Here is an 11,131-nt window from a genome sequence, read left to right as displayed (position 1 = left end):
GACGTTCTAGTGTATCAGCGGACCACGCCCATCTGTATAATGTGTAATATAATGGTGCAAACCATAACATCAGTGTTTAGCTCACAGTCGCTTTATTACTCCCGAGTGTCATCCGTCCTCCCACTGTTGGGGAGACGTGAGGATTGGTATCCCTGCAGCTCAGGTGAGGTCTCTCTGGGGTTCTGGACAGGGTTCAGGAGGCTAGAGAGGCCCTTGTCTCTCTAGCATGTCATTGTCCGAAGCTTTCTAACACAGGAGAAATGATGGAAGGCTTCCAGCCAGCAAGCCAAGCTCTGTGCTCCTGGACATGGTGACAATGAATCCTAGAAACTGTCCTGCCAGTTTCCCTCTCCAGACACCAAGGAGCCAGGAGCCTGCAGGGCCAGAGCCAAGAGTGCCCTTCTCATGGGAAGCCCCTAGGTAGCTGGAGCAGTGTTGTTCCTGTCCCCTCACTAGTCTCCCTGAGAGGTCACCCTAGAAAGCACATGAACACCCCCTCTGTCCTTTCCCAGGACCTAGGTGACCTCACTCAGGAACTCTGCCAACCCTGCACCCGGCTCTGGTCTTGTGCCTCAGCACTACCTGGGCCCTGTGTGAATCTGGAAAGCATCTTTTGTATATCCGCAAAACACAATCCCTGCCAGGTAGCTTGTGCCTGGGACTCCCACAGCAGTGACGATGTTTCTAGTTCAGCATACCCATTTTCCACTGGCTAACAGGGCCGGGATCTCTGAGTCATAAAGCGGAAGAAAACATGCTGGCACCAGAAAGACATTTCCAGAATGTTCCAGAACTGGCTGACTTTTATTTGGAAACAGCTTTTGGCTACAGACATTCAGGTTTAAGGCACATTACAAACTACAAGGAGCCTTGTCATTGGCGGGGGGGGGGTGGGGGGGTGGCTTTAATTCTTGCATGGTTTTGCATGGAAAAATGGAACAAATGATTTTCTGCCCTTTTTTCTAAAAAGGAGTGAGTTTGGCAAAAACAAACCTCATGACACATTTTCACCAGACACCACAGTACCGTCACAAGGCCTCCCTTTTAAAAAGTCCTAGGCAAGGATGGGGAGCCCCTCTCACCCATCACTCCTCCCACAAACACGATACAGTAAATACGCTCGTATGCATCTGACTGGCAACGATGGTTTAAAAAACATTTTCAAATAAAAATACAAAATCGCATGTCTACCACGAAGCTAAGAGTCTTAGCCACAAGCAACAAGGAGTGAGTGCAGGAACCGGAGAGATAAACATCTGATCTGCCAGCAAGAGGCTATGAGGGCCAGGGAGATGCCCCCTGAGAACCCCAGCCCTCCTGGGCCCTTTCGGCACAATATGTGGATGAGGGGGGACCAGAAGGGAAAGGCCATGGCCTTGCGTGGGGGGGGGGGGGGAGACGGCGGCGGTAATTTGGGGTTATTAGATAGGGAAACCGAAGTGTGCTCTTTGGGACGTTTCCTGGCCAATGCCAGCAGGGGGCACAGGTGAGCCACTGCCACAGCTCAGTCGTTGCCACCACAGATCTTCAGTAGAATCTTTCGATAGTCTCCAGAAGTATCTCCCTGGTTGCAGAAACAAGAGCAAGGGTTAAGGGAGGCACGGCCCCGAGAGACCTTGTGGGGAGGCAGGCCTGTTAGAGGCAAGAGTTCCCACTCAGAGCATACAATGCAGATCTCCCCTGTATACGTGCTGCCCAGCAGCCCCCAGATTCTACTTAAAATGAAAGCCAAAGGCCAGGCAGCATGGCATGTCTGTAATCCAGCACTGGGAAGGTGAAGCCTGGGGCTGCTAGGCCAATCTAGCCTAACCAGTAAGCCTTAGGTCCCAGTGAGAAACGCTTTTAAAAATCAACATGGATAGCTTCTGAGGAGTGATACTCAGTGTTGACAGTGGCCTCTACAGGCATATGTGTGCATATGGGCATACATACATGCATACATACATATACACATACATCATACACACATACATACATTATTATACATACACATATATATCATACATACATACATCATACATGCATACATTATATACAACACATCATACATGCATACATACATATATCATGCATATATACATAAATACATCATGCATGCATACATATATATATCATATATACATCATATATGCATGCATCATATATACATTATACATGCATTATACACACATCATACATAAATATATCATACATACATTATACATACATGCATATATACATTATATATACATCATACATACATCATACATAAATATATCATGCATACATTATGCATACATCATTTATATATATATATCATACATACATTATATACATACATACATACATGCATACATACATACAGTAAAAGGACCCCACCCAGGGCTGATCATCACTGCTCTTTGTCTGGGTTCTACTGTAAAGCAATGCTGTGCTCTTCCTTGAAAGCATCATCTTGGTGGCCAGGCATGGAGGACATCATTGCTACTGCAACCTCCGCTTCTCCACATCTCTGTTTGACACCACTATGCTCTCTCTGGGATGATTGCTCAGGCTTAGCTAATTTCAGATGATTTTCTGCCACCCTAAGCTTTTTGAAGCTTTCTGATGACAAGGTCTGTGGCTTCTTCAGCTGTCACAGAACACTAGCGACCCAGGCCAAACTCTGACAGTAAAGACAGTCTCTGCTACACACAGCCTCATTTTCACAGCACGGGAATGGGAAATCTCTTCAAAGATGAGCCCAAGTCTGAAATCAGGCCCTGCAGTGCTTGCTGGTGACTTAGTGTCAACTCTGCCAGCCCAGCTCTGTGTAGACTGCCACCACACCCGTGAAGAACTGTTATCCTCAGAGATGCTGCACCAGAGCTCGGGAGGTTTGCGGACACTGCTCGAGGTCATGAGGTTACCAAGCAGAAAAACCAGGACCAGCCCCTGGCTGAGCTACCGATGTGGTCTCCACCATAAAGTGAATGTGGAGAAAGCCAGAACTCAGAAAGGAAGAGCTGAGCTCCACAGACCCTGGGGACATGAGCTCTCCTTGATGGGTCATATCTCCAGATTGATGGGGTCTCTGAAGGTTAGGGACGTGATAGGGGAAGGCCTGAGATTTCTTTATACCATTAGCAGACATTCCTGCTGAGTTACTAGGCACTGGTATCCCGGAGGGTAGGAACATGGGGTCACAGGGTCATGCCCTGTCCTGTCCTCAGGATCTTGTGACTAGTTTGCAGGTGACTAGACGAAGAAGCTGTTCTAGAGAGGGAAAGGAGACGGGAAGGGCCTGGAGGTGTGGAGATGAAGAGAAGGCCTTATTGGCCCCATCCCTTACCGTGATATCGTGGTACAGTGACTTGCCGTACATCCGCTTATACTCTGCTCGGATATCCAGCAGGTCAAGCTCGCTGCGAGACACCATGATGCGAATCAGGGTCCGGTCCTTTGTTCCTGCTCCCTAAATAGTCACCAGAGTATGTGCACGGGGCTTCCCACCGGCTCCAACCCTCCTGTATCTTCTACCCTCAGCCCACAGTGGACCCCTTAGACTCAGGAGGTTTTAAGATGTCCTAAATCCACCCCCACCCCCACCCTGCATACAAGAACTACGTACCCTCATAGCCTTGTTGAGCCTTTCAGCAAAGAAGGCGGGGGTGTTCTTGAGGCATTTCACTGCAAGAGAAACACAGCCTAAGTCCTGCCGGACACAGGAGGGCACGCACTACCTCAGTGTTCTCCTAGGAAACCTGGACATCAAATCTGTCACTAGCCATCTCCTTTTATTCTGCTGTGATCCCATGAACGCAGCTCCACACACAGTAGGACCACCAGCCCAACCATCACTGAGCAAAAGACACTGGGGTTGTGCATAGCCTGGGGGCGTGAAGAGGCACCCACTTCATGGGTCCCTAAGCATGAGGGGGTCAAACAGAAAAGCGCTCATGGAGAGAGGGTGGCCAAGGGGATGTGTGTCATTCTCGGGCCATGCCAGGAAATGAGGATCCATTTATTTCCTGTTCTAGCCAGGAAAATCCCCCAAAACTAAAAGAAATGGGCAAACTAATGTCCCTCAGCAAGTATAAGGGGAGGTGGCAGGGACGCAGAGCAAGAACCCAGCTCCATATTAGGAGGAGCTTCCTAGAGCTTCGGAGACTTGCTGTAGAGGGCACATGGCTGGAAGAGGCGCTCCCCACGCTGGAAGCTCAGCCAAGCACTCTCTAGAATGGGCTTGTTTTGCTGTTGCAAATAAAAAAGCCTTCCATGTGTTTCCATCAGAGACAGCTGACAATTGCCTACAGGGATGTATTTTTAGAGGAAACTTGGCAGGATGTGAGTCACCTTCCTCTAGGAGAGCAGCTGGACAGGCTCCCACTAATGCCCAGATCCCAGCTCCTTTCTGCTGAGCTGCACGGCAGACACACAAGAGCCATGGAACCCACCAGCCACATGGTCTAGATTAGCAAGCTCAGACCCCGTGCTTCTCTCACTACTACACCCTCGACCCCAGGACATTGAGCACCCAGCCTGCAACCCACACTGCCCAGTGGGTAGGCAGGCAGGTGAGGCAAGCCTCAGCCAGACACCTACCCACAGCCAGCATGCCCTGCTCCAGGTCCCCAGACATCTCCCGGCAGATGCTCTTCTCAATGTCTCGGCCCGTCATCCTCTGATACTCGTTGAAAACTAGTAAGGAAATAGAAGGGGGCATGCCATAGCCTTAATCACATTCTCTCAGATTTCCATGTGCTAGTCCCGACCCTCAGCAACCTGGATTATATAGTAAACACAATGCCATGATGGTGTGCCCTGAGCCAACGAGCTAACCAGTGCTATCTACAAACAGGTCAGGACACATGGTACGGACTGACAAATCTTGGCCTGCAATGGGTTGCTGTAGGGTCTATTGTCTTGTTTTTCACATAGACGCACAGCTCTTTCCAAGCCCCACTAAGTACTCCGTACGTTATATCAACAAGGCTCTACTGCATGTCAATCAATGATGAGTCTCTGTAAGTCACACTGGGCTGAACCATACTTTCATGATGTTAGGCATAATAAATGCATCTTTGGGTTTTTTTTTTTAAAGATTTATTTATTTATTATATGTAAGTACACTGTAGCTGTCTTCAGACACTCCAGAAGAGGGCGTCAGATCTCATTACAGGTGGTTGTGAGCCACCATGTGGTTGCTGGGATTTGAACTCTGGACCTTCGGAAGAGCAGTCGGGTGCTCTTACCCACTGAGCCATCTCACCAGCCCCCATCTTTGGGTTTTTGTTTTTATTTTGTTTTGTTTTGTTGTTGTTGTTGCTTTGCATGTAATGGAGTCATACCCTATAACCCTCTTGCTTCCATGAATCTCAGCCTCTCATGTGTCCAGGACTACAGATCTGTGTCAATACAACATCTTCAAATGGGTTTGTTGGATAGCATCTCATCATAACACTGAGGAACACCTATCTAGGAAGAGACCACATGAGGTCACAAGAACCGGGAGGCTCACCTCAGAGAGAAAGAGAGGCCTCACGAGAAACTAATCCTGGCAAGCTTACGAGTGTCTAAAACTCTTAAGAAAACACATTCCTGTAGCTTAAGCCCAGCCATGAGAGGAGACACACCCTGAAGAGTCCCGCCTCTTTTCCACTCTGCGCTGCACAGCCTGCAGTCAGATGATCCCTTTATCAGAGCGGTCAGTCTGCTGACCAATCTCAGCCCACACTCGAGTGTCCTCCTCAAATCTCCTCATCCCCAGCCCCGGCCCCTCTGATTTCACGAAGCAGGCTCACCTTGCTCTTCCCCACTATGACCCAAGTGAGCTCTGCCCCATTCAGACACAACCCACGTTGTTCCATTGTGCTGAAAGCCTTTAATTATAACCCAGGAGCTGCTGAGGGCCGCAGAACAAGCTGCTGTCTCCTATAGGAAGAAGCCATGCTAGCAAGCCCAGGAGCCCGAGTCTAGTGCTAACACAGGCATCAGTTTCTCCTCCTACCCCTGCCTCAAGTTTCAACCAACTAGTTCCAGATCCGTGTCCTCTGCGTACCAGAGCTGTGGTTTCTGCTTATCTGATATTTTCCTGAATATTTCCTCATTTTTCTCCCATGTCATAATGCTCTGAAACTCAACAGTGACACAAGTGTTCTATACTCATTAAAACAAATGAAGATAAATCCATATCACAAGTGTTCTGCGTGCATTGAATATGAGACTGGAGTACTCAGCCCTCATGGGGAAATCTGTTCCATACCCCTCTTCCCCAGGCTCTGGGGTCACCGCAGGAGAGAAGGCAGAAGAGCCAACATGGTGGAGGGCTGCAGCAAATATTTACCGGGCATGACAGGGCCACTGTACAGATGAAATCACAGAGGCTGTGCCTGGATGCACAAGACCTTCCCAAGATCAAGTCAAAAAGCTTAGCACAGACAGAGAGGACAGAGAGGGACTCAGGAAGCCCCAACCCTAGCGGAGGAGCCATTAGCAAGTGACAGATGGATGGATGGATGGATGGATGGATGGATGGATGGATGGGTGGATGCTAGAGTCTGTTTTCTTTAAGAACATGGTCCCTAAGAAGCTACCCACGCTTCAGTAGCCGGCACTACAGCAGCGTATATAATGGTAACAATAGGTAGATTCCGTGGCATAGGAGAGGGAGAGGGGGAGAAGGAGGAGAAGAGGAAGAGGGAAGGGGAGATTAAAGACACATGCTTTAACCTCAGCCCTCAGGAAGCAGAGGCAGACAGATCACTGAGTTTGAGGCTAGCCTGTTCTACACAGCGAGTTACAGCCAAAGTTACCTAGTAGGGCCCTGTCTCAAAAAGCAAACAACCAAAGCAACAGCAAAAAGAGCACACATAGTGTGTGTGGGGGTGGGATGGAGAGTATGGGGAGGGTATGGGGGCATCAACCAGATCAAAACATTATATGCATAAGTGAACCTCTCACACAGGAAAATTGACAATGAACACGTGTTCATGCGCATTCCGTCACGCAGCCAGGAGGGTAAAAAGCATGCCTTGGGGACAGGGCTCAAGCCCAAAGTAGCCAGGTCCATAGCCATGTCAGCCTCAGGCCAGTCCTGAGACCGAGGGAGGGAATACTGCCTGGTCCTGGGCCAGGAGCAGCAATGCCACCATCCTCTCCTCGCCCTTCCCCCTCCCTCGCTCCTTCCCCCTTGCCTCGTTCCTTCCCCCTTGCCTTGATCCTACCCTGCAGCGCCCACAGCCTTTCCAAGCTGACTCCGCTCTGTTCTCATCTCTCACCTGTCTGCCCACAGGGGCCTTCAGATACAGGTGACCATGGCTTCCCTTTCTCCAGGCCCTCCCAGCTAACTGGCTGCTCTGTATGTTCCTACAATAGTTCAGGGCCCCACCTTCAAACTGCTGCTCTCTTTCTGGTCCCCTCCCAGGAAGACCTCTCACAGTCCCAAAGCCTCAGCCGCCTGACCCCCCACAGCTCCCAACCATCCAAGCCCAAAACCTCTCCTGACATCTGAGCTTCAACACACCATGCCCAGTTTCTCAGCAAGCAGGCTGGATTCTGGTCCCTTCTCCTCCACTCCCCATCCAGGCTTCCACCAGCTCCCCCCAGGTCACTGCAGGGCTTTCCACCTCATCAACTCAACTGTGGATCCTTCACTCTCCCTGCACCACAGCTGAGGCCCAGGTCCTCTGGGGAATCTGGGCAGCACGTTGCTCTGCAAGCTGAAGGAAGGACACACGCCTCTGAGGGCCTTCCTGTGGCTTCTGACTCCTCTCAGGATGAACACCAAACCCTACACTGTCAGCAGAGCTGTCCACCACCTCTGACCCCACGTCTTGATGTTGCAACTGTATCTGCTCCGGATACCTGCATCCCCTTGGCTACGCCTGGGCCATAGCCAGCGGGGCCTTTGTGCCTGTCCTTTCAGGGCTTTTGATCATACAGCCTCATACCACACGACTGCCCCAGCCCCTCCCCCAACTCCATTCCATCACCTTCTACCCATCCCACACATTCACCACCAGCTCCAGGTGGTACTGTGTAGCTGTCTCCTGACATGAAGCTGAACCCCATGACGGAGACCACACCACTCCACCATCACCATCGGATGGACAGAAACCCACTTTAATGTTCAAATAAAATAAGCTAATGCTCCCAGCATGGCTGCAATGCTTTCTCTTCTCTTTTCGTCTTCACTTGCTGCTATTGGGTACATGCCATGTAGAGATCAGAGGCTGTGATTCTGCCTGCCCGACCACTCTGACATCCCTTATTTCAGAGCATGGCAATCCATTTCCTTGCCTTGTCCTTTAAGACACCACCAGGGGGCTCTTGAGGAAGTGAAGGTCCATCCAGAGCACATCAGGCAAATATCCTGTAGGCTTTTTCTCAATACAATGTCCTGCCTGCTTTCATCTAACTGACCCAGGACTGTCGTACCTGCCACCAGGTGGGCCCGGCTCCGGGAGCACAGGATGGCGTTGAACTTGGACTCGTCTGTTCCCAGGCGGTTCTCCCCAGCTGCATACAGCTCCTGGAGGAGAAGGAAGATGCATGTGTCCAGCAAGCATCCTCCAGGTCCCAGGCTCAGAGCACCTAGGCAGCATCTGAGCCCACAGGGAAGGAGCAGGGCCCTGGCAGTGGGGGCACCAGTTTGCTGAAGCCTGTTGGCTCTGCTCACTGCAGACCCAGACCCCAGCAATCCCCTCATCTGTCCGTGCGTAGCACAGAGGATTCAGCCAGCATCCAGCACCACAGAGGAGGAAGAAGAAGCCTGGACTCGGGTCCTGGCTCTGAAGCAGCGTGCGGTGGGATGCTGGGCAGGGTCTGGCTCCTGGGCCTCAATCTCCTCATACAAAAATATATAAGGATTAGGTCTTACTTAATATCATGGCCTTGAAGCCACAAGGACACATAATTTAGAGAAAAGGATGAATAGGGAAAGCTGAGAGAGATCCTGGCCCACTCTTCAGGGCCAGCACTTCTCAGTGGGACAGAGGAACACAGGTCCTCAGCTGATAGAGCCACATCACAACTGCCAGACTGAAGCCAGCTGCCAGATTTCTATGTGAGATTTCCTCATCACAGAAAGCAGCTTCCCTCTCTATAAGAAGCATGTGTGACAATGGCTATCACACACACACACACACACACACACACACACACACACGGTTCTCAGACAGGCATGCAGACAGGCATGCAGGCAAAACACTCACACACATAAAATAAAAATTAATCTTGAGCCGGGCGGTGGTGGCACACGCCTTTAATCCCAGCACTCAGGAGGCAGAGGCAGGCGGATTTCTGAGTTCGAGGCCAGCCTGGTCTACAAAGTGAGTTCCAGGACAGCCAGGGCCATACAGAGAAACCCTGTCTCCAAACAAACAAATCTTGAAAAAAAAAAACCTCCCCAGATGTGGGGCCTCATCAGTCCTTCCTCCATATGTACATCATTATGCTTGCTGAACAGCATAACAGCTTGGTAAAACCTATGAAGGTCTGAGCCCCAGATATTTGCCAACCTGTGACCTTGCCCCAGACCTCTAAGATGCCTCTGAGGCCTCAGACAATCATGGAAATGAAGGGCACTGATACTCTAGGACACTCTCAGATTGAGATTCCTCAGGCCAAGGTGAGGCTGAGCAGGTTGGGAAGGGAGGAAGAGAGAACCAAGGTCAGCTTTTGCCTGAAAGGCTTGGCGAGGTCTGGCCATCTCACCAAGAAGGTAAGACAGTCTCAACTAGCCACCATGCAATACAAACTTATAAAGCTAGGAATTCAGACACCTGAATTTCCTCCCTCTGTCTGTAATTCATAAGGTAACAAGGGCAGAAATTTAAGGATGCAGGGCTAAGGGCAGCTCATTTCTAGGCCCAGGAACTCAGCAGCTGGATAGACAGGTCCTTCGCACACCTAACAGTACTGGGGTGGGAAAGCGCCAGGACACATGACATCCCATGTCCTTGTGATCTTTAACAGCTGCAGCATTTATTACCCTGTGTCCCTCTCACAGGTGGGAAACCCAGAAAACTGGGAGCCCTGCTCAATGTCAAGTCCCCAAGCACCTCAGAAACCCACAGCACCCTGAACCCACCAGTATCCATGGTTTTTCAATTTTCAGGTACCTCGCCACAAAGCAAGAAGCGTGACCCCACACAGTGTGGTGGTTCAGCTAGCCCATACTGGCACCTCGCCAGCCACCAGACTCACCTGGACATCTCTCTGGACAAGGGACATGTCCACATTTGTGCTCTCATCACGGTTTCCCTGAAAGGAAGAGGGTATAAGGCCTAGCCACTCTTTGGAAGAGCATACCCTCTCCCTCCTAACTCATTTGTCAGTGTTTTGATCCCAGTCCCTCTCACCCACAACCTCCCCCCATATCCCCCTTCCAATTCCCTCTCTAATATCCTGTGGTGAGGAAGGTACCTGAGAGAGAGAGATGAGGAGCCGCTGGAAGTGTCCTGATGTGTCGCTTCGAATGGCCTCCTCCAGAGTTTTTTGGAACTCTGAAAAGACAGACACCAGGGTCTATCCTACAGGTCTGTTATCTCTAAAGACATACATAGTTAGTAGGGGACATTGGCATGACAAGGGTCCAGAGGGCTCGGGCTGGAGGTGACAGGTGACCTATGTAACTTTCCAGGCTTCATACAAGCTGTGACTCCAGGGTGACCTGGCCTGTGCTCAGACCTGGCCCAAATCCACTTAAGATTTTCTCAGCCCCTTCCAACCGTAAGCACCTGCCCTGTGTGTAAACAGCAGGCAGGGTTAGGCCTTGGGTCAAAGCCCAGTGAGTTGGGTGTGACAGGAAACGGGGGACAAGAAGGACGAAGGCAAGAGGGTGTGACCAGGGAGCTTCAGACCTGTTTTGTAGGCCCTGCTTAGCTCCCGGATGTGTTCGTTACTTCTGGAAGCGAAGATCTCAATCAGGCAGGCCTCATCAGTACCAGCCCCCTATGACAGTATAGAAAGAACAGATCTCATGCTGGTGACCAGGCTCATATTGGCATCCAGGAAGGACAGCAGGTGCCACTCAGCAACAGAGGCCCTGACACACACACACACACGCACACGCACACGCACACGCACACGCACACACACACAAAACTCATGTCTCAAAAGCCAGCTCCCCTCCTAGCCCCAGACAATGAGATGAGGACAAGGACAATGA

General features: G+C 50.6%; 1 pseudogene across 1 annotated transcript; it reads right to left on the bottom strand.

Moving 5' to 3' along the window:
• Positions 1-772: 772 nt before the first annotated feature.
• Gm2274 (predicted gene 2274) lies at positions 773-10,916 on the bottom strand (annotated as a pseudogene). The gene is made up of 8 exons (NR_164331.1): positions 10,824-10,916; positions 10,387-10,466; positions 10,168-10,224; positions 8,398-8,491; positions 4,564-4,659; positions 3,590-3,648; positions 3,311-3,433; positions 773-1,564 (listed from the first exon to the last, which is right to left on the bottom strand). The product of NR_164331.1 is annotated as a predicted gene 2274 (transcript).
• Positions 10,917-11,131: the final 215 nt, after the last annotated feature.

Source organism: Mus musculus, chromosome 14 (assembly GCF_000001635.26).
Source record: "Mus musculus strain C57BL/6J chromosome 14, GRCm38.p6 C57BL/6J".
NCBI lineage: Eukaryota > Metazoa > Chordata > Mammalia > Rodentia > Muridae > Mus > Mus musculus.
The sequence above is the reverse complement of the archived record's forward strand: the minus strand, read 5'-3'. Positions and strand labels throughout refer to the sequence as shown.